Raw genomic sequence first — 24,333 nt, 5'->3', positions numbered from 1 at the left:
AGCCTAGACTCTTCCTGTTCTGGGTTTTGATAGGGTTCCTTGAAAAAACAATCTTATTTGCTGTTTTCTATTAAGGTAACTTCCAGGGAGTCTAATGGGCTGCTTTAAATGTAGTTTCATCATATTCCTTTACGTCCAGCTTCTACATGCTGCTTCGTGTCATCAGTTTCATGTCTTGATGGACCAGGTATCATTCAGTTCATGAAGGCAAACATAGGTTGTTTAGTTATTTTGCATCTGATGACTAGGTATTCAGACTCTACCAGGGTTCCCATAGTCAAATGGTAGCCGTGGTCTAATGAAGAATGGTTGTCAACAGATGGAAGTATGATCTTCCTTACAAGCCACAGTAATCTTCACAGTGAGTTTCTGTGTTTCTGTTAGGACTTACCAGTGTTCTGTACTGTGTGCCTGATATTTTGAGTGACACTGAATATCCTGAGTCACAAGATTTAAGTGACACACCAGATTGTTCTACTGACTCTTGCTCCAAAGCTATTGTTTCCATGGCAGGTTTCCTTGGAAGTAAAGCATTACAATATTCCCAGGAAATGGGTCAAAATGGCACTGAGATATACTTGTCTTCAAATCACGCCTGTTAAAGGCTTTCCTCCCAGGGTAGTGCTATTGGGAGGTGGTGGGGCCTTTAGGATTAGTAGAAGGTCCATGTTTCACTGGGAATAGGGGAATCTGCCCTTGAAGGAGACTGTAGAACCTCTTCTCTTCCTTTGTTCTCCTAAGTGTTTTTATTGTGATTTGTTGCCTCACCACAGGCCTAAGCAATGAAGTAAATAGATCATGGATTACAATCTATAAAACTGAGAGGCAAAGTAAATCTTTTATCTTTATAAGTTGATCATCTCCTGTATTTCATTATATTGATGGAAAGTTGACTAACACACAGCATGGTCAAATCTGGTAAATATTACCTTCAAAATTTAAAAAATCCCACGAAGTAGTATGACTGTTTTTGTAGATGAAACAGGTGTGGGGCTTAATCTCATTTTACAAAGAATTTCCAGACATGTACCATGCCATTGCATGCTGACACACTTCAATTTAGTAAACTCCTTAGCTTTGTCTATTCTCTCTTACATATATGTCTTAATAAGATATTTAGACAATACGCTGCCAAATGAGATACGCTTTCAGCCCTTTTTTTTTTTTTTTGGGTGAGCCACAAGAAAATTTTGCGGACCATTCGGAGGGAGCAACAGCAGCCGGCCATTTCACATTCCACACATATCAAATTGTTGTTTATTTTCTGACTCACCTTGTTGGTGTAATGTACCATCTGGCCTGCAAGCACTCTGTCAGGGCAACCAACTTCTGGCCCAGATGTGTTTTCTTTTCCTGTTCTTTTATTTTAAATGGGATTTTTAATGTTTAACTTAATTATTCTTTTTAGCTGACACCAGAAAGTTGTACACATTAATGTGTGTGCTGGTTAATGTTTGCCAACTTGACATAAGCTAGAGTCACCTGGGAGGAGGGAACATCAATTAGGGAACTGCTTCTATCAGATTGGCCTGTGGACATGTATATAGAACATTTTCTTTTCTTTCTTTTTTTTTTTAGTTGAAAGAATTTTTATTTTTATTTTTATTTTTATTTTTTTTGGTTTTTCGAGACAGGGTTTCTCTGTGGCTTTGGAGCCTGTCCTGAAACTAGCTCTTGTAGACCAGGCTGGTCTCGAACTCACAGAGATCCGCCTGCCTCTGCCTCCCGAGTGCTGGGATTAAAGGCGTGCGCCACCACCGCCCGGCAGAATTTTTAAATGTAATTATATAGTTTCCTCTGGGCATTTTCTTGATTGATAATTTATGTGGGAGATTAGGCTACTGTGGGTGGTTCTGGATTATCTAAGAAAAGAAGCCTAGCAAGTCAAGGAGAGCAAGCCACTAAGCAGCACTCCTTCATGGCCTTTGATTCAGTTCCCGACAGCAGATTCCTGCCTTCCATTCCTTCCCCGACTTCCCTCAGTGATGGATTGTAAGTTGTATGATGAACTAAACCCCTTTCCTCCCCAAGTCTGTTTGGTCAGTATTTTATCACAGCAATAGAGAAAACTAACTAATACAGAAACGGGAGGAAGATAAAATAACAATGTCTATCCAAAAAAGTACAAGGAACCATACTATTAACTATTTACCTTAAAATCCCTATAATACACATAATTCAGTGTATAAATATACATATATATATATATATAGTTTTAACTATATATGTATATTTCATTTAGGCTGACATTGCTCCCTCCAAGGGCCAAAAACCACCTAGCAACCCCCACCCCAATACCAAACATGAGAAGTTGTCTTCTGAGTTATTGACCAGTGCTTCCCAAGAGACTTCTAGAACACACAGCCTATTACTGTTGTCCTTGGTTACCCCCCTAAGAGGTGGAAGGTGAGTCCCTATTGCTGAAGATATCATATACTTCAGAAACAGGGCTCAGAGACCCCTGAGCTGGAACTGGTCTGAATGTTGGTTATTGGAGGAGATTCTACAACCACATCAGAACTAAGAACAACCTATTTGCCTATCAAGTAATAAATTAATACAGAAATTATAGTACAGCATGCCATGAAAGAATTATGCTCTCAAAACTATAGAGTAAGTATTAAAGAATTCTAGCACAGAGGGGAAAAAGGGCTCCTGAGGTCCCAGTCCTAGCCGAGGTGCTGTTGGCAGTGGATGGGTGCTGGGGGAAAGTGATGGCTGGGGGAAAATCACAGAAGAGGAGGCAGAAAGTGTCAAAGAGTCAGAGGGCCAGGATACCTGCTGTGAGGTAGTGTCTTGTGACTATGATAGGGAAGCCGCACCATTGGAATTTAAAAAATATTACTGCCTTAAATAAGGGTTGCAAAATGACTGTACAGGTCAACGTGTTAATGTGGTCAGGGGACGCTTCACAAGGCCCCATCTCTGCCCTCAATCCATCAATGGCTAATGAGAGAGGGAAAAAAGTTTTCTCCAGGAAAGCCATGGTATTTTATCTAATCGTAGCTGGTCATCCCCAAACACACGGGCATGTGTGTAATACTAAATAGACTCAGTAAGTAGAAGAAGTAGTGAATTTAAGAAGGGTGGTAGGGGATTAGTTGGAAGGGGGAGGGGAAAGGGTAGACACTATGTAACTGCAGTGAATACTCATGTGTGAAATTCTCAAAAAAATTAAAGAATACTATAAAGAACTTTAAGGAGAGGACATGATGTTGGAAGGCAGTTGTGACTGTTAGTCCTGAAGGGAACTGGATGGTGAAGTGAGGAGTGGCTGTGATCAGGATACATTATGTACATGTAGAACATTTTCAAAGAGTAAATAACAGCTCTAAAATTAATTTTTAAGTGTTGGCAATACTATCCATACTCATATACAATGCACTGTGATTATTTTTCTGTAACTAGGCATTTGTCCAAGGATCTCTGGTTTCTTCTGGCAGAGAATGATATTTAGCAATCAAAATCTAGGTGCTAACTGTGACTGTTTTTACCAGGAAGCCCTTTTTTCAAGCCCTTCCAGCAGACAGAGCTAGGATTCTATCTATCTATCTATCTATCTATCTATCTATCTATCTATCTATCTATCTATCTATCTATCTCATGTATATGAGAATGTGGCTAAATTTTCTATCTAAATGCCTATCTGTGCATAAAGCATTTAATACTGTGTATCATATTGAAAAAAATGTAAGTTTTCATTGATTCATCTATGTGATTCTAATTTAATACCACAAGATTCTCTTTTTTTCCCCTTATCATCTTGGTAGCTAGCTCCCTTTTCTGTCACTGAGAGTCCAAATTTCAGTTAACATTAGGCTTCTTGTATGTAATTAATTAGAATTTCATCCAACACTCCATCATCTATGGAAATACTTCCAACCTACTTTCATTTTGACACATAATGTTAGACACCCCCCCCAGACACATGGATGTTCTTGATGAGACCCCCCCCCCCATTCTAGGCTATGTTTTGTGGAAATTCTTATTGAGTCCCACTCAGTTGATGATGCTGAGTTTTTATCTCAACACCTCCACTATGTGGTTATCCTTGTAACTACACATGGCTTCTGATACTTCATGCTGGGCTATCCATGTGCAGAAATGTCTTCCTAACCTTTCCCTGCTTAGGTCCTTCAAATGCCAGGCTTCCCTTCTTTTTTTTTTTTTTTTTTGGTTTTTCGAGACAGGGTTTCGCTGTGGTTTTGGAGCCTGTCCTGGAACTAGCTCTTGTAGACCAGGCTGGTCTCGAACTCACAGAGATCCGCCTGCCTCTGCCTCCCGAGTGCTGGGATTAAAGGCGTGCGCCACCACCGCCCGGCAGAATTTTTAAATGTAATTATATAGTTTCCTCTGGGCATTTTCTTGATTGATAATTTATGTGGGAGATTAGGCTACTGTGGGTGGTTCTGGATTATCTAAGAAAAGAAGCCTAGCAAGTCAAGGAGAGCAAGCCACTAAGCAGCACTCCTTCATGGCCTTTGATTCAGTTCCCGACAGCAGATTCCTGCCTTCCATTCCTTCCCCGACTTCCCTCAGTGATGGATTGTAAGTTGTATGATGAACTAAACCCCTTTCCTCCCCAAGTCTGTTTGGTCAGTATTTTATCACAGCAATAGAGAAAACTAACTAATACAGAAACGGGAGGAAGATAAAATAACAATGTCTATCCAAAAAAGTACAAGGAACCATACTATTAACTATTTACCTTAAAATCCCTATAATACACATAATTCAGTGTATAAATATACATATATATATATATATAGTTTTAACTATATATGTATATTTCATTTAGGCTGACATTGCTCCCTCCAAGGGCCAAAAACCACCTAGCAACCCCCACCCCAATACCAAACATGAGAAGTTGTCTTCTGAGTTATTGACCAGTGCTTCCCAAGAGACTTCTAGAACACACAGCCTATTACTGTTGTCCTTGGTTACCCCCCTAAGAGGTGGAAGGTGAGTCCCTATTGCTGAAGATATCATATACTTCAGAAACAGGGCTCAGAGACCCCTGAGCTGGAACTGGTCTGAATGTTGGTTATTGGAGGAGATTCTACAACCACATCAGAACTAAGAACAACCTATTTGCCTATCAAGTAATAAATTAATACAGAAATTATAGTACAGCATGCCATGAAAGAATTATGCTCTCAAAACTATAGAGTAAGTATTAAAGAATTCTAGCACAGAGGGGAAAAAGGGCTCCTGAGGTCCCAGTCCTAGCCGAGGTGCTGTTGGCAGTGGATGGGTGCTGGGGGAAAGTGATGGCTGGGGGAAAATCACAGAAGAGGAGGCAGAAAGTGTCAAAGAGTCAGAGGGCCAGGATACCTGCTGTGAGGTAGTGTCTTGTGACTATGATAGGGAAGCCGCACCATTGGAATTTAAAAAATATTACTGCCTTAAATAAGGGTTGCAAAATGACTGTACAGGTCAACGTGTTAATGTGGTCAGGGGACGCTTCACAAGGCCCCATCTCTGCCCTCAATCCATCAATGGCTAATGAGAGAGGGAAAAAAGTTTTCTCCAGGAAAGCCATGGTATTTTATCTAATCGTAGCTGGTCATCCCCAAACACACGGGCATGTGTGTAATACTAAATAGACTCAGTAAGTAGAAGAAGTAGTGAATTTAAGAAGGGTGGTAGGGGATTAGTTGGAAGGGGGAGGGGAAAGGGTAGACACTATGTAACTGCAGTGAATACTCATGTGTGAAATTCTCAAAAAAATTAAAGAATACTATAAAGAACTTTAAGGAGAGGACATGATGTTGGAAGGCAGTTGTGACTGTTAGTCCTGAAGGGAACTGGATGGTGAAGTGAGGAGTGGCTGTGATCAGGATACATTATGTACATGTAGAACATTTTCAAAGAGTAAATAACAGCTCTAAAATTAATTTTTAAGTGTTGGCAATACTATCCATACTCATATACAATGCACTGTGATTATTTTTCTGTAACTAGGCATTTGTCCAAGGATCTCTGGTTTCTTCTGGCAGAGAATGATATTTAGCAATCAAAATCTAGGTGCTAACTGTGACTGTTTTTACCAGGAAGCCCTTTTTTCAAGCCCTTCCAGCAGACAGAGCTAGGATTCTATCTATCTATCTATCTATCTATCTATCTATCTATCTATCTATCTATCTATCTATCTATCTATCTATCTATCTATCTCATGTATATGAGAATGTGGCTAAATTTTCTATCTAAATGCCTATCTGTGCATAAAGCATTTAATACTGTGTATCATATTGAAAAAAATGTAAGTTTTCATTGATTCATCTATGTGATTCTAATTTAATACCACAAGATTCTCTTTTTTTCCCCTTATCATCTTGGTAGCTAGCTCCCTTTTCTGTCACTGAGAGTCCAAATTTCAGTTAACATTAGGCTTCTTGTATGTAATTAATTAGAATTTCATCCAACACTCCATCATCTATGGAAATACTTCCAACCTACTTTCATTTTGACACATAATGTTAGACACCCCCCCCAGACACATGGATGTTCTTGATGAGACCCCCCCCCCATTCTAGGCTATGTTTTGTGGAAATTCTTATTGAGTCCCACTCAGTTGATGATGCTGAGTTTTTATCTCAACACCTCCACTATGTGGTTATCCTTGTAACTACACATGGCTTCTGATACTTCATGCTGGGCTATCCATGTGCAGAAATGTCTTCCTAACCTTTCCCTGCTTAGGTCCTTCAAATGCCAGGCTTCCCTTCTTATGTGGGCTGTGAAACTTATACTAGAGTCTGAAGACCTCCTAACTGTGCTAGGGTACAAGCGTTCTGTCTTCGGATGAATGAAAGTCTTCTTCATACAGCTGGGCTCACTCCACACCAGAAAGTCTTTCCCCTTCACCGGCACTCTTATTCTCCTCAGGCTTTGACACTCGATTATTCCCAATTCTCCCACCCCCCCATTCATGCCTTCTTTGCTCTGCTTGGGCTCTGACACCTTGCTCTACCTTCCTCTTTGGCTTCATTGATGCACCCTTCATCTTGCTCAGAATCTGATACCTAGCATGAGTCTGCTAACCCTTCGAATCCCACTGGGGCTCTGACATGAACTCCCTCCTTTCCCTGCTTGGATTTTGTTATTCCACACTGAGCTGTCCTGTTCCACACTCATACAGATACATTCCATATTCTGCTTACGCGCCATTAGCCTGTGCCATATCTTTCTTACTTGATCTAGTCTGTAATGTCCTGCCCTCTAGATATTGCCTCTTTTGTCTTCTACCAAATGACTTTCAGGCTAATTTTCTCAGAAATTGCATGGAAGAAGTAGGACATTGATGCTCTTTTTGAGTGCTTTAGTGAATGTATCCTGGTGTGTTCCCAGGAAGCACTGTGAGGGTGATAGCTCAGTAGTTTGTACATACACCAACTCCATTATATCTATTTTCCCTGTACCTTTGGACTCGCTCCATAGGATGCCAGAGAAGGTCAGATATATTGACTTCAGTAATTGCAGGTCATCATTGAGTAGAGGTTTCGATTAGCCAGAGCATTTAATTCCAAATTATGAATGAGTTCACCTGTGTCAATGAATTTATCCTTACCAACCCTTATTATCCAAATTGGACAATACCCTTAGAACATACTTCTATACATGCTTCCTGTGCTCTTGTCAATAAGACTGATGTTGTCTTATGATGCTTTTGCAGATATAGGCTCTCTTCTCTGGTCAGGCTTTGTTACTCTTCAATTAGTGCAATGGTGGATCTAACTTCTCTGTGGACATGAACAAACGGGAATTAACCTTCAAGAGGTTTAACAATAATTCATCTCATAACTGCTCCTAGGAGTACTTATTAAAAGGATTTTGTGCAGAGGAGAACTGGTTAATCTGTATGTAAAAGGGAGAGCTATAAGAAGGTTACTAACTAACTTCTCAGTACCTGGGAACTTTGACAATGATGCATATTTTACATTATTATACAATAAATGGTCTTATGATGGTTACTTTTGGGTCCAGACAGAAATGTAATTGAGTTAACATATTGTTATCATTATTTATTATTTTCTGTGCATGATATATGCACATATATTGCATGCATGTGTGCGTGCGTGCTTGTGTGTGTGTGTGTGTGTGTATGCTGGGGAGGATATTGGATGTTATCAGTCTCTGCCTTATTCCTTTGAAACAGGATCTCTCCCTGAATCTGAAGCTGTGCTGGTGACCAGAAAACCCAGCAACTCTTCTGTAGTATGAGCGGCGGGGTGCATCCCGCCAGCCGGCTAGCTTTACCCGAAATATTTACACGGAAACTGTATTCTTTTAAACACTGCCTGGCCCATTAGTTATAACCTCTTATTGGCTAGCTCTTACATATTGATCTAACCCATTTCTAATATCCGTATTGCCACTTGAGTGTGGCTTACCTGGACGAGTCTAACGGGCATCCATCTCAGAGAGGAGAGTCATGACAACTGTCTGGAGAGGAGAGGCATGGAGTCTGACTCACTGCCTTCTTCCTCCCAGCATTTTGTTCTGTTTACTCCGCCTACCTAATTTTCTGTCCTATTAAAGGGCCAAGGCAGTCTCTTTATTTAACCAATGAAATTAACACAAAACAGAAGACTCTCCCACATCAACTCTTCCGTCTCGCCTTTCTTTACAGCTCTGGGAATATAGACATGTATGACCATGTCTGACATTTTTCTTGGGTACTGGGAATTTGAACTCCAGTGTTCATGTGTGTGCAGCAAGCACTTTAAGCCACTGAACTATTTCTTCAGTACCATATTCCTTTTGGTGTGATGGCTTATAGAATTTTGTGCATTTTTTTTTACTGAAAATAACATGCACAGAGAACAAGAATAGCTATTATTCTATGGTACTGGAGATGGAACCTAGCTTCATGCATTCTAGGCAAGCATTTTCCCTCCAGTGAGCTGTATTTTGAGCAATAAAAGTGGCATAACCAACCCATGCATTCAATAAATGGTACTGGAAAAAGCACATGCACATGTTAAAAAGATGTAAATCTACTATTTAGATTCATATGAGCAAACACATACATTTCACATAAAAGAGTTACCTTACATAGGAAATAATGCTCTTACAAGAAGTCATAGGATGCTGGATAAAAAGTCAGTAGCCCTTCAAGTTATTGGAAAGGGCTATCGCAGAACCTCCCACAACAATATAGACTATTGTCACTGCTTTTAGTTGTCCATCCCATTTTTATGCTAAGACTCTATTGCTGAAGGCACCATATACTTTGGTCACAGGACATGGAGAGATCAAGTTGATACTGACTGGGAAGCTTTCTCTCTGCTGCCTAGCTTACATAGTACCAGATGGTGCTATGCAGTCTACCCGGACAGGGAAACCATCAGCATTCTTACCCAACTGTGAACCCTATGAAATACAATCATGACTGGTGTGCCAAGATATTCCAATTAGTACAATAGTGGCATGTTATGGGGGTAACCAATCACTTTCTTATTAGAATTTAAGGCCCAATGTCAAAGAGATAATACATATCTGGCACTGTAAATCTGATCAAGATCCCATGAGTGGGAATCTCACAAACCCTGAGGTAAACCTTCTACTATTACTTTGCTAAGCAGATAACATACAAAATTATTCTCTAAATTCACATCTCTCTACCCATAGATTAGTGCAGCTCTGATGAGCCTCATTTCAGCTGAGAAGCTAATGGCAACTGATGGACTCTGGGGAAAGGGCAATAGTTTTTCTTTATAGGTGTGTTACCTGGTAGGTCATCCATTCTCCAACGGATGGCCCCACACCCATGATTCTATAGGCAGCACAAATTAGACTAGATTTTTTTTAAGAGGACATGAAATCAGGATGGGGTAAAGGGGTGGAAGGTAGATCTTGGGGGAGTTAGGAAGAGGAGTGGGGGTAAATATTATCATAATACATTATATGCATATACATAATTCTCAAGAAAATATTGTATTTAACCAAAAAGAATGTGATTGGATTGTTATCCTATACCATACACAAAAAACAACTGAAAATAGATTAAACATTTGAACAGAAGACTTGATACTGTAAATATCACCAGAGAAAACAGCAGAGTGATTTTTGACATTGATTTCCTGGCAATCATTTCTTCTTGATTATAACACTAAATGTACAAGTAGCAAAACCAAACATAGACAAGTGGGCTTACATCAAGCTAATATATATATATATACACATACATATATATGTATGTATATGTATATATATACATATATATACAACAAAGAAACAGTCAACAGAGTGAAAAGGCATTCCCTATAGAATGGGAAAAATATTTTCAAACCATGTATCTGATGAATGGTTAATATCTACACTATGACAGAAACTCCTATAACAACCTGATTAAAATGTGAAGGAGAAACGAATAGACATTTCTCCAAATAAATTGCATGCATAACTCATAGGTACATGGGAAAATGCTTGATCACGAACCATTAAGGAACTAACTGTAAGTTAAAACAACAGGGAAAGCTAGGCATGGTAATGGCAATACATGTTTACCTTTTCAACATTCTGAGGGCAGAATCAGAAAAAATTAGAAGCCCAAGGTCATTATTGGGTATCTAAAAAGATCAACCAGCCTGGGCTACATCCTATCTCAAAAAGGTATACACACACACACCCCAACCCCAAAACCCAAGGTATGATACTCTCTTACACAGTAAGAATGGTTAATATTAAAAAGTGTATAGACAGGCCCTATGAGATTGCTTAGTGGGTAAAGACAGCTGCTGCCAAGCCTGAAGATTTGAATTTTGTCCCCGGCCCCAGATGATAGAAGAAGAGAACTGATTCCCAAAAATTGTCCACTGACATCCACATGTGCACTGCTGCATGCTCCCCTCTGCCTCATTGCCAGTAAATAAACAAATACATAAAAATGACTAACGGTAACAGGTGCTGGCAAGGCTGTGGGAAATAGGAGACTCTTGGATACTGTTAGGGAGAGTGTAAATTAGTACAGTCATCATAAAACTCAGTTGTTCAACTATGTTCATGGCAGCATTATTTGTAATAGCCAAAACCTGGAAACAACCTAGAGGCCCTTCAATGGAAGGATGGATGAAGAAAGTGTGGAATATATACATATTAAAGTACTACTCAGCAGTTAAAAACAATGACATCTTGAATTTTGCATGCAAATGGATGGAAATAGAAAACTCTATCCTGAGTGAGGCAACCCAGACCCAAAAAGATGAACATGGGATGTACTCACTCATATGTGGATTCTAGCCATAAACAAAGGACACTGAGCCTATAATTTGTGATCCTAGAGAAGCTAAATAAGAAGGTGAACCCAAAGAAAAACATATAGTCATCCTCCTGGATATTGGAAGTAGACAAGATTGCCAGGCAAAAATTGGGAACTTGGGGGTGGGGTGGGATGGGGGTAAAGAGAAATGGGGAGAGAAAAGTGAGAAGGGGAGAATGGGAGGGGAGCTTGGGGGAATGGAATGGTTGGGATAAAGGAAGGGTGGATATGGGAGCAGGGAAGTATATATCTTAATTAAGAAAGCCATCTTAGGGTTAGCAAGAGACTTGACTCTAGAGGGGCTCCCAGGTGTCCAGGGAGATGTTCCCAGTTAGTTTCTTGGGCAGCTGAGGAGAGGGTGCCTCAAATGGCCCTATCCTATAGCCATACTGATGAATAGCTTGCATATCACCATAGAACCTTCATCTGGCGATGGATGGAGATAGAGACAGAAACTCACATTGGAGCACCGGACTGAGCTCCTAAGGTCCAAATGAGGAGCAGAAGGAGGGAGAACATGAGCAAGGAAGTCAGGACCACAAGGGGTGCACCCACCCACTGAGACGTTGGGGTTGATCTATTGGGAGCTCACCAAGGCCAGCTGGACTGGGACTGAATAAGCATGGGATGAAACCGGACTTTCTGAACATGGCGGACAATGAAGGCTGATGAGAAGCCAAGGACAATGGCACTGGGTTTTGATCCTACTTCATGTACTGGCTTTGTGGGAGCCTAGCCTGTTTGGATGCTCACCTTCCTAGACCTGGATGGAGCGGGGAGGACCTTGGACTTTTCGCAGGGTAGGGAACCCTGACTGCTTTTAGGACTGGAGAGAAAGGGGAAAAGGAGTGAGGGGAGGGGGAGAGGGGGAGGGAAATGGGAGGCGGGAAGGAGGCAGAAATTTTTTTCAATAAAAAAATTCTAGATACTCACATACTTAAAGACATAAAGATGCTGAAGCTTTTTTTTTCCCCAAAAAAAGTTAAAAACCAAAGTGCCAGATACTCCTTACATTTACTTCTAGGGTATGTATCTAAAAGAAATACAATGAGTGTCTGACAGAGACACCTGCAGCATCATGTTCATTGACGCATTATTAACAACAGTCAAGAGGTCAAACAACCTAATCGTCGTTACTGAGACTTACAAAAGAAAAACTGTTCTGCCATTTACAACACATGGATGAACCTGGAGGACATTACAGCCAGTGATGTAATCTACACAGTAAGATGAACACTGTGAAACCGTGTCTAAATATAGACTAGTTAAACTCCAAGAAGCAGAAAGTTCTCACAGTGGTTTTCAGGGGGTAAGGGGCAGGGGAAAGGAGAGAGTATTAGTCAGAGGCACATGATTTAATTTATGCAAGATTACTTAGAGATCTACTGTTAGCATAATTCTTATTTAGAAATACTGCATTCTGTGTTTAAAGCTTTTGTTGTACGGGGCTGAAGAGATGACTCAGCGGTTAAGAGCACTGGCTGCTCTTCCAGAGGACCTGGGTTCAATCCCCAACACCCACATGGCAGCTACAACTGTCTGTAACTCCAGTTCCAGGGCATCTGATACCCTCACACAGAAATACAAGCAGGTAAAACATCAATGCATATAAAATAAAAATAAAAAATTTGTTGCAAACAGAACTTATGATAACTTATGATAAGTGTTCTTATAAAATAATAATAATAAAAAATAATAAGTGTGGGAAAAGATTTTCAGTAATCATGGGTATGCTTATAGCTTAATTGTGAGGAATTATGTCCCAGTCAGACATAATACTGGTTCCCATAAAACAATTTGGTAAATGAGCTACAACTCTTTACAGAAAGCTTCTTTAAACAGGTCACCTTTATACTCCTATCAGCCTTATACGCCTATTAACTTTATACTCCTATCAACCTTATACTCCTATCAGTCTTTGCATGTTTGTCTTCTAGTCTTAGGAACTAACTTCTCTACTTCCAACATTTTATACTCTTTCACAAAACACTTTATGTTACCAGCAGAGGACATAGCCAAATGACCCTGTCCGTTTTGTCAATCTTTATCTTCACCACTTTGCCCCAAGAAATTTTAGATCATATGTATCCTTTAGATCTTTGACTTTTAAGATATCTCTAGACTGAGGTAAATTCAACAAACTTATTCTGAGATTTTTAATGTTAGGAAATCCGCATGAGTGCCTGTTGGTCTGCCAAATTTGCCATTATTTTGCATTAAAATATTTGTTTTAATGTCTTCAGTTTTCACGTTACTCATCTCGTTTCTTAATAGTATTTTAAAGATTCCCATACTGCTAGGATGAGTCCAGTGACTTCATCTTTTCTTTCTTAAGTTTATCCATACCAATGCTTTCTTCCTTTATCTTATCTCTTAGTGACTTTAAAATTTCTTTCTTCTTGAGATGTGACCTAAGACTCTCCACTTTGTCTTTCCCATTTTGTTTTGGTTAATTAAGCCAGTGTTTTTTATTTACTGTATTCAGGGCTGGGGATCAAATCCAGATTCTTGGACATGCTAGACAAGCTCCTACTATTGAGCTTCACTGTCAGTACTGCCTACTGTTTTCATTCTTAAGACTGTGAGGGGAAATGTGAGGCAACAAAGTAGGCAAGGCTTCCTGAACTTTCTATTTTGCAGCAGTAATATAATATGCAGAATGCATATTAAAGTGGCTCCCTTAACCACAGCATTTAGCATAACTTGATGGTATATTCAGTGGGTGAATATGCTGGTCATCTTAAAGCCAGTCCCATGTGGCTTGCATACAGCTACTTTATCCAGAGCATTCTCTTGGCACTTGCAGCAGGCAGTCATTTCCTCCCCAGGGCAAACAGACTTCCTAGTTGTTTTCTTACAGTCCGCAAGGCTGGCTGTCCCTTAGGAATAAGAGGTATGTTTGTACTGCATACAGCCATCTGTGGTTGTTCCACAGTGAGCTAGGCATCCTGCATCAGGTCAGACTCGCTCTTCTACTCTCCCACTTACAACCGAAGATTCTGTTCTCATGTTAGCTGCTTTTAGAGTCCATTTCAGTAAAGACTTCTCAGGGAACTAATGACACTTAATCACAAGATAAGGCAATGCTTTCATACTAAGCCCTCTGCTTTCAGTGGTTTCTACTTTTGCCCTTCCATGCTAGCTAACTTTTTGGTGACCAAACATCTTAGAGATATTTTCTGTTGTCACAGAATACTTTTCTCTATTGTGTGGCATTGAGACCCATGGCCTGAACTATTCTAGACTATATACTGTACTGTACTATACTGTACTATACTGTACTATACTATACTATACTATACTATACTATACTATACTGAACTACACTATTCACTGTCTAAAAGCCTGATGAGGCACTCTGTGCTACTTTCAGTTTCCTACTACAAATAGTGATAACAAAAACAATTGTGTTTTCATTACATTTTATTTTTCATTTCCTTACATATCCAAGAGCTAGTTCCTCAGGAGTTGGGTCTGCCACTGTCTCTGAATTCCACTGGTAGTGTATACTTTCTACAACTGAACACAGAGCAGCTGGACTTTCATGTTATGTGTGATGAAGCACAAAAGTTTTCTCATCCCATACCATTTTATTGTTTTTCCTTCTCTAAACACACATTTCTGTGAGCTAGGACCATTCTAGAAAAATCCCATCTCAATACCAAATGAGTAAATAAATAAATAAATAAATTCAAGCTTGGTGTCTGCTCTACTCAAATAATTATGAATCTGACACTAGAAACCAGAATTTCTTGTGTGTATGTGTGTGTTGTGTGTATTGTATCTCTCTCTCTCTCTCTCTCTCTCTCTCTCTCTCTCTCTCTCTCTCTCTCTCTCTCTCTGTGTGTGTGTGTGTGTGTGTGTGTATCTGTGCCTCCATGTGTGATAGGGATAGGGGTATTCTTTTCTCAAAAGGCAAGCAATGAGGAAACAGCAGCTATCAGTTGGGTATTCTATAATCCAATTTCAGCCCAACACTATCTACCTGAAGATAACATCAGATCCCACAGACTGCACAGATTGGGAGCTCAATCCTTAAGACTCTCTTGGTTTTATTTTTTTATTTATTTTTTTTTTTGGTTTTAGATGCCAGTTTCAAACCCTGAGGTCATTTTGCCTATGCTTCTAAGCACCTAGTTATGAACCAGGATTACCACAACCCCGAGAGGGCCCTCTGTGGCATTAGGATGTAGCTTAGTGGTAGATTGCCTAACTAGCCTGATTGAGGCCCTGGGTTTGACTCCAAGAACATAGAAAAGGAAAGATAAAAGGAAAAATACTTCTCCAAACCTCCTTTTTAGATTTAGTTAATTATGCCCACAGAACTCAGGAAATATTTTCCTTGTTTGTTTTAAGGAATTTTCCATAAGATACAGATGAATAGCCAGATGAAAACAATGCATAGGGTAAGCAAGAGAGAGGGGCATGGAGCACCATACTCTCTGGGTGCAGCGCCATCCAGTAACCTACATGTGTTCCTCTCTTTAGAAACCCCTGGAAGTCTATATGACATAGATTGTAGTGCAGATTTCATGTGTGTATACTTATCTACAAACTAACCTAGTTGTGTGTGGTAAATATATACATAATTTTATATGTCATCCTACCACAATAAAGTGAGTGTTTCTAAGTCTAGAGGGAAAGCCTGAGTTGGGTAAATTTTGTCCCATATCCTCACCCATTTTCTGCCCTTCTTAGTTCCTCTCTAGGTCCTTCAAGGTTTACCCTTTGCCTTAGTTTCATTTCTATCTCTGAGATAAAATATCCTGACAAAATAGAACTTAGAGAAGAAAAAAGGTTATTTTAGCTAAAAATTCCAGGTTTCAGTTCATTATTGTGGGGGAAATCAAGGCAGGAACTTGATGATGCTAGTCATACCCGTAATCAAGATGAGAGAGAATGAATGGATGCATACCTACTTGTGTTTAGGCTGCCCTCTTTATTTACACAGTCTGAGATCCCCTGCCTAGGATTTGGTGCCATTTACAGTTGGCTGGTCTCCGTCCATCACTTGAGAAGAGTAATCAAGACAGTCTCCTGCATATTTACAATACAACCTGATCTAGACAATCCCTTATTGAGACTCTGTTCTCAGGTGATTCTAGATTATGTGAAGTTGACAAAACTAACTACCACACCCCGTATACAATGTATATTATTGGCTCCTTTGCCTGTTGACTTTTGGTAAAGTAAGAGAAACAGTAGGAGGTCAGATGGTATAAGACAGGGGTCAGGGGATTTCTATTTTACTTTCATTCTCCTATGGCAATTGTTGTGTTCCTGTACAATGAGAGGACCCTCTGGGCAACTACTCATCCATAGTGCCAGCTCTCACTGGACCCTGGCATTTACATCCTTTTGTTTCTTTGACCTCTCGGCTGTAGTAGTGGTAATGTGTTTCCATTCAAACATCACTATTCCTTGTTTCTCCCCATGACACTGACCACTCTCCGAAAGTGAACTTTTCACAAACATTCTTCTTCTGGATGGTTTGTAGTGACTAAGTTTCCAGTTGCGACACTGTTGGTGAAAGTTGTTCTTGTCTCCATCCATTGTGCTTATTTTTAAACAATAATAATGCTGGATAGAGAAACAGCCTCACTTGTGTGTTTTCCTGTGCTTTCTCACTTCTTCAGCAGCGCTGGGAGATAGAATGCTTGGATAATAAAAGTAACCAGGTAGGAAGATCACCTTTCTAAAAGGAATTAAAAAGCAACAACAGCAAAAACTACAGAAACAACGTATGACCCTGACAGAAAATTGAAGAAGCCACAAAGAGAAATATAAAAAGTCTACTGAAATAGCCATCATTTTACATTTTAATGAAGACCTCTTCAGAATTGCATATATTTATGTTGTACACTAACTTTGAATTCCACAATTCCTGAGGAAGTGTCATCTTCAATTCTTGGTCTTTAGTAGTCTTCATTAATTGTCCCTATCTGTGCCCCTGTCTGTGTGTGAATGTGAGTGAGAGCAATTGAAGGAAAAAGAAACACAGAAAAGAAGCTACTCTGGGGTGTTTTCACAGTTGAGTCTCTTTCATAGACTGACACAGTTGATGCACTAGGTGGACCCCACCCATACCGAGTCCTGCTGCATTGGGCTGGGCTTGTGTGCTCTTTGGGAGGGACTGTGTTCTACAGCTCTCACACTCAGAGCAATCTATGCCAGAAGCATGGGCAAATAAGCCATTGTTGCACAGCTGGCTGCCCTGCACCAATCTCCTTTGGAACACATGGAAACCTCTAGAGCCTAAGGCAGCCCAGAGAGAGGAGTTAAGAACCAATTAATTCTCCAGCATCCCTGAAAAGGTTAATCCCAAATTGACTGCTGAACACAAATGTGTTCCCACAGGGAAGAATCTAATCTTATTGTGGGTAATAACTTCAATCTTTGGAACTGGAGCTTATTTGGTAGATGCCAAGGTCATTTTGTTTTCCCTCCGAATCCAAAGAGCAAAAGTCCCTGCTATTTGATTATTGTGTCTCTCAAAAGAAATGGCACTATTAGGTATGTGTGGAACATCTTGTCCCTCGGATTCGTTTTTTTGCTTTGTTTTTTGGTTTTTGTTTTTTGCTGCCCAGTGTTATGCTGACCCCAAATGAGCAATACTTTTGTCATTAAGTATATAAATAAGACTGGTAAAAAAGACTGTGGAGGGAGGGATTTGGTACATGCAGAGACATACACAGAGTGGCAAGAATTCTGTGCTAGCAGATTTGGTGGGAGTGCAGTATTTCTTAAGGGGAGAGGGTACACTCTTATCTGACTTTTTGCCTCATTGTGTCAGAGAAACGGAAACATCTACTTTCTACTACTTTTCTCTTCCGGGACAGTTAGACATAGCAACAGAAGGACAGAATGTGACGCCATCCTTCTTCTTTGTCTTTTCAAGTATTATTATTGTACTGTCCTTTAAGCCCCCAATGTCACTGTAAAAAGATTTTGCTTCTAAGTATGATATTTTAAAGACCTAAAGAAAGAGACACCGTTGTGAAAATTTTATTATGGACCAATCAAAGGACATAGAGCATAGATGAACCCCAACTGTATATTTAAAAAAAAAAGAAAGAGCAATTTTCACTTGACTAACTCCGCTAGTCAAATACCTTCGTTTTGGAAATCTTATATATATTTCCCCATACATTTATTTATTTTTTGAGTGTGTGTGCATCAACACGACATGGCCCTTGTGGAGGTCAGAGGATGACTTTCAGCATTTGGTTCTCTGTTGTAGTAGGAGCGGCGGGCTGAGTCCCCGCACCCAGCCGCCTGAACGGCTAGCTTTACCCGAAATAATTACACGGAAACTGTATTCTTTTAAACACTGCCTGACCCATTAGTTTCAGTTTCTTATTGGCTAGCTTTTACATATTGATCTAACCCATTTCTATTAATCTGTGTAGCCCACAAGCTGGCTTACCAGGAATGATCTTAACCTGCGTCTGTCTGGAGTGGGAGAACCATGGCGACTCCTTGACTCAGCTTCTTTCTCCCAGCATTCCATTCTGTTTACTCCACCTACCTAAGGGTTGGCCTATCAAATGGGTCTAGGCAGTTTCTTTATTAATAAGAAATCACTCCCACATCAGTTCTCTCCTTCCATAATGAGGTTTTGCGGGATCAAATTCTGATTGTCAAGCTTTGCAGCAAGTGTCTTTATCCACTGAGCCATCTCTCTGGCGCTGTTTCAGAAATCGTGTTGCACCTTTAAAGAACATGCTAAGGTGAGATAGGAAGGATCTGCACAGGATCAACTCTCAATACCCTCGTTTGTTTGCTAAAAACGTGTACCACAATTCAAAAAATCGCCTGCAGCTTCCCAGTATCATCCACTTGCACAGCTAATTGAAATGTATTTCTTTGTCAAGCTTCATTCCCACATACTATTGTAAGAACAGCTTCAATGTTGTCAAGAGTTCAGGATGAATCATGAGGGGAATATTAGATGTGGAAAGTGGGATTAAACTAATGTGGTTTTTAGGACTGAGGCTATAATAGTTTGGTGTTAGAGTGCTTGAAACACACACACACACACACACACACACACACAGAGAGAGAGAGAGAGAGAGAGAGAGAGAGAGAGAGAGAGAGAGAGAGAGAGAGAAGGGAGGAGGAGGGTTGAGATTTTCTTTGTGAGCTCAAAGAGGAAGTTTGAGCTGCTTTATCCAAAATAGAAAGAAAATAGTAAGGTAGAGAACATGACCTTGATCCTTGAAGATAAAGCTTGGAATATTAATGTAGATATAAAAGGAGTAGAAGAAACTCTAGTAATGCAGGTTGTGGTATAAAACAGTCAAAACATATGCTACAGTTTCAGCACAAAGCCTGGGCCAAATGATAAGCGAAGCTTTATAAGACATTCACACTCTATCACAAATGGACACCCTTCCTATGACAGTCTGCAAACTTCAAGAGAGCCGTCTTCAGTGCACTGTCAGGACCAGTTGAAATGTTGTATAATCCATGTGTTCCTCTGATTCTGGCCCATGTAATGAATCCCTTTTAGGGGAACAGTTTGGTAGTGTTGTAACAGATTTCCTCAAAAGGATCCCTGCGATTGTTTTCTGAAGTATTGATAGTGTCCCACTATGTAGAATGTAGAGGGGGAAGGATTAAAGAGAACTCTAAGGGGGCAGAGATGGTGGTAAAAGTTTTGAAAAGGAAGATAAAATGACATAGCACCAGAAATTTGTTACTTTTACCCCCCTACCCCGAGTCAGAGTCTCATGTTGTCCAGGCTGACCCCAATCTCGCCATGCAGCTGAAGATGGAAGATGACCTCAAACTTCTGATCCTTTTGCCTCCACTTCCTGAGTTCTGGAATCTCTGGTGTATACCACCACATTCACTTTCCTAGGGACTTTTGGGTTAAGGAGTAGGTCTGAACCTAAAAGGTGACCTTGAAGTTACATGTTAGAAGTCATATAGGTAGAGTAAATCACATCTATTATATTCTATAGTTATCATACTTAAACCATATTATTTTGCAGATGAGAAACAAAGGATAATGAGATAATTGCCAGTCTTATTTTCAAGTATACTTGATTTATTCAATGATCTCCTATCTTTTGATTCCCAAACCAGGCACGATCTTATTGGCATGGAGTGTCTCAAAATGGAAATGTCTGAGTCTTATTAAATTGTGAAAAAGGCAAACAAAGGGTTAATGGGACGCAGAGTGCATGCCAACCTGCTTTTTATTTGTTTGTTTGTTTGTTTCCTGTGCTGGGGATTAAACCCAGGTCTTCATATATGTTAAGCAGGTTCTCTACCTAGCCCCCGTTTTTTTCTTGTCTAAGTTTGGAAACATTGGAAGTATTAGGATGCTTTTCTTGCCTTGAAAACTTGAGTTTGATGTTTGAGTCATCTTAGCCTGGTGTATTACACATTGAACTTAAACTTCAATTTCTTTATTTAGCATTAATGTGTTCTGAACGCCTGCGATCCATAGTTTTGCTATGCTTGTTGTCTAGTGCTACTATGAGCATGTAAAACTCCTTATATCTGGCTTGGCATGCAGCTTCCTTCTCTACTTGTTCTCTTTTCCTTATTTTGTTCTTCGTTTGAGGCAAGAATAGCGGCTGTAAAGTTTTTTATGAATTTAGCTAAAACCATTTGGGCTATTTTTAAATGATCTATGTCTCTGTGAGTATTTCCCCAAATATGGGTTTTTAAATACATTCAAATGTATTTTGCTCATCCAACAAGACCAGATGAAACCCTAGCCCACAAAAACTATCTTTATGACTCACTTTTCCTCCTCTTCATTATCTTAGACTCCAGACGACTGGACGCAATTTCTCAGGCAGCTATGTAATTCAAATTAAGGGGAAAAAAAACAAAGCTCCAAAGCACATAGGGGTTGTGGGGTTTTGCTTAGCACCAGATAGGGCTTCTTAGCTTCAATACTATGGATGTTTTGGGTTGGAAACTTCTTTGCTCTGGTGAGTTATATAGAGCAGCACTCCTGGTCTCTAGCGACAAGGTAGTAGTAACATTTCTCCCATGAGTGTGATAACTATAAGTGTCTCTAGAAAATGCAAAATGACCCCCTGAGGTTGAGGCAGAATTATTCCTGGTTGGCAACTAGTCCCTGGATAAACTTATCAGTCAGCTCCTTGGCATACAAAAATAGAGGTAGACTAAAGTGCAATTTTGGTAGTGATTGACAATTCCAATAGAAAGCTCAGGTGCTGGGTATGTAGCACAATGGCATAATGCTTACTTGACATGCACAAGGCCTTGGGTTCTTCCCCCAGCACCACCACCACAATAAGAAAAGCCATCAAGAAAAAAATAGTTTGCATTGCAATGAACATTCTGTGGGTCTGTATGATTGAACTAAAGGGGTCTACTGCGTGACACAGCTTCCGATGCCCCTAGGATGAATGAAAAGGTGTTGGGAAGATGGAGGAGCAAGTTGCTTTTTTTGGTTGTTTTGTTTTTAATTAATTTGAGAGGCATACTGCATGGATGAGAGGCAGATAGGGAGGGACTAGGAGGTGAGTGGGATTGGGGTTCATGATGTGAAATTTCCAAAGTATTGATAAAGAATTATGTTTTAAAAAAGAAGAAAACGAGTTTGAAACAAAGGGCACTGTGGGATAATAGGAGACCTGAGTGTTGGCACCTATCCAGCAGGAATCCAGGGAAGGCTTTTCATAGAAAGTCACTTCTGAGGTGAAGGCAGAGAAGGAAATTAGCCTAAACATGAATTAATAATGGCAGACAACACTGAGAGAATTCAGTGTTTGGGAGGAAATGTAAATCATTTGGTTTGGCTGGAAGCCAAATGGTCAAGAACAAGGAATAGTAGAATACATGCAATGTGGGCAAGGGCCATTCCAAGGCATGAAAACAAACAGATTGAGTTCTCAGAGTTATGGAAGTAAGTTAACATTTTGAGAACTGATGTAGTCTAGATAAGGGATAGTTCTTGTCTGAGTAAATTGGTAATGTTACAAATGAATTCAGATTCCATATGGGTGTAAGAAAACAAGATTTAGAGACTACTTATGTGTGAGAACAATTTCGGACTTATACTATTAGGCAGATAATAGTGCTGTACACTGGGCTGGAAAATATTGGGGACAAAAATAAAGATGAAGCTCAAGCTTGGAATAGCTGAATTTTAAGTAGCTAGTTGTGATCACTGAGGTGAGGATATGTACCTGAAGATTAGAACACAGTGTAGAGTAGAGCTACAAGACTGAGCGTTACCAGGGGAAAGTGAAGCTGTAGGAAAGGATGCTATCCAAGGCAGAGCATATATAATAAAAAAGATATCAGGTTGAAAGAAATCCTTATGGCAGTGGTTCTCAACCTTCTAATACTATGACCCTTTAATATAGTTTCTTGTATTATGGTAATTCCCAACCATAAACTGATTTGCATTGCTACTTCATAACTGTGAGTTTACTACTCTTATGAATTGCAACATAAATATCTGATATTCAGGATATCCTATATATGAGCTTTGTGCAAAGGTCATTTGACCCAAGGGTTTTTTTTTTATCTACAGGTTGAGAAATTCTCTTCTTATGGTTTCTCTATTTGTGTTAACTCTTAATGGAATTCTTTAATTGACTGCTGAGGATTGGATAGGGTTTGAGTATATCTTCCAAAAATTTCTGTATTGGAAACTCGGTTTTCAGTGTGATGATGATATTAAGAGGTGGTAGAACTTTTAAGAGATGAGACCTGGCAGAACATAATAAAGTCATGCGGGTATTACCCTTAAAATGCGTTAAGACAGGTCTCTTGGGACTTTAGCTTAGTTCCATGGCAGTGTTTTCTGGAAAAAGAGTTAACCTGGCTTCGCCCCTCACTCTGGTTTCTTTTTTTAAGATTAATTTTTATTTTATGTATATGGGTGTTTTGCATGCACATATGTCTGTGTATTATATGTATTCTAGCAGAGACCAGAAGAGGGTGTCAGATTGCCTGAAAATGGAGTTATAGACAGTTGTGAGTTAATACATTGGTGCTGGGAACTGAATCAGGGCCCTCTACAAGAGAAGCAAGCGCTTCTAACTACTGAGCCCTATATTCAGTCTCTTGGTTAATCTCTCTCTCTCTCTCTCTCTCTCTTTCTCTCTCTCTCTCTCTCTCTCTCTCTCTCTCTCATTCATGCTCTTGCTATTGTGATGTTATCTGCCATGAGGTCTATGTAAAAGCTGAGCAAATGTTGGCAACATACCCTTGAGCCTGTAAGATTAAGTAGCCTTTTTTTTCTTTGAAAAGTAACCAACCACAGATACTTCATTACAGCAATGAGAATAATGGATAATATTATAGATAGAGAATATATAAAACATTTCCCCTATCAACCTCTACTAATTTATCTTTTTTGGTGAAACATCACCATCCACACTATTTTATTTGTATAACTGATTATCTCTCAGTTACTCACACATTGTGTAATAGTTTAATTTGTAGATATTAAAAACTTAAAAAAAAAAACCTCAAGCATTCAAAATTAAGAATTTTATCTCATATCCAATTCAAGCCTCCAGCTCCCCATCTCCATTGTAGCTTGTTGAGTGATCCCACAGATCCTCCAGAGAAGAAAAACTGTTTGGTCTTTTCTCTTGTTTTCTTTGATTCTCTTCCTTCTGTTTTTGGCCTACTACTTCTGAAAAGTCCTGGTTGTAGGGAGGCCATGGTGAGTGTGGGCTGTAGCTTTTTGTTGTCGTGTCACAATATCTGGGAAAAAAAAACCAAAAGGGGGAAAGATATCTTTTGGATCATGGTGTTGGATATTTGTCCATGCTCACTTGGATCTTTTTTCATTGAGCCCATGTACGGTAAGGAAGAATATCACGGTGGTTGAAGAATATCATGGCTCACCTCATGGTGGACAGGAGGTCAAGAGAACAAAGCAAGAAGCTGCTAGGGACAAGATATGCTGTTGAAAGGCATACCCCAGTGTAACTGGAAGTTTCTTGTCTGCCTAACCTAAATAACCACTCAGGGGCTTAATATTAATTATTTACTGTTTGGCCTATTAGCTTAGGCTTATTATCAACCAGCGCTTACAACTTAAATTAACCCATTTCTATTAG

General features: G+C 39.7%; 1 long non-coding RNA gene and 1 pseudogene across 1 annotated transcript in view; both read right to left on the bottom strand.

Annotated features, from left to right (window-relative positions):
- Positions 1-16,816, bottom strand: part of LOC142841550 (pyruvate kinase PKM pseudogene) — a 36,265-nt pseudogene extending 19,449 nt beyond the window's left edge.
- Positions 1-24,333, bottom strand: part of LOC142841772 (uncharacterized) — a 345,599-nt gene that overhangs the window by 76,531 nt on the left and 244,735 nt on the right. The window lies entirely within an intron of this gene.

This window comes from Microtus pennsylvanicus, chromosome X (assembly GCF_037038515.1).
Source record: "Microtus pennsylvanicus isolate mMicPen1 chromosome X, mMicPen1.hap1, whole genome shotgun sequence".
Classification (NCBI taxonomy): domain Eukaryota; kingdom Metazoa; phylum Chordata; class Mammalia; order Rodentia; family Cricetidae; genus Microtus; species Microtus pennsylvanicus.
The sequence above is the reverse complement of the archived record's forward strand: the minus strand, read 5'-3'. Positions and strand labels throughout refer to the sequence as shown.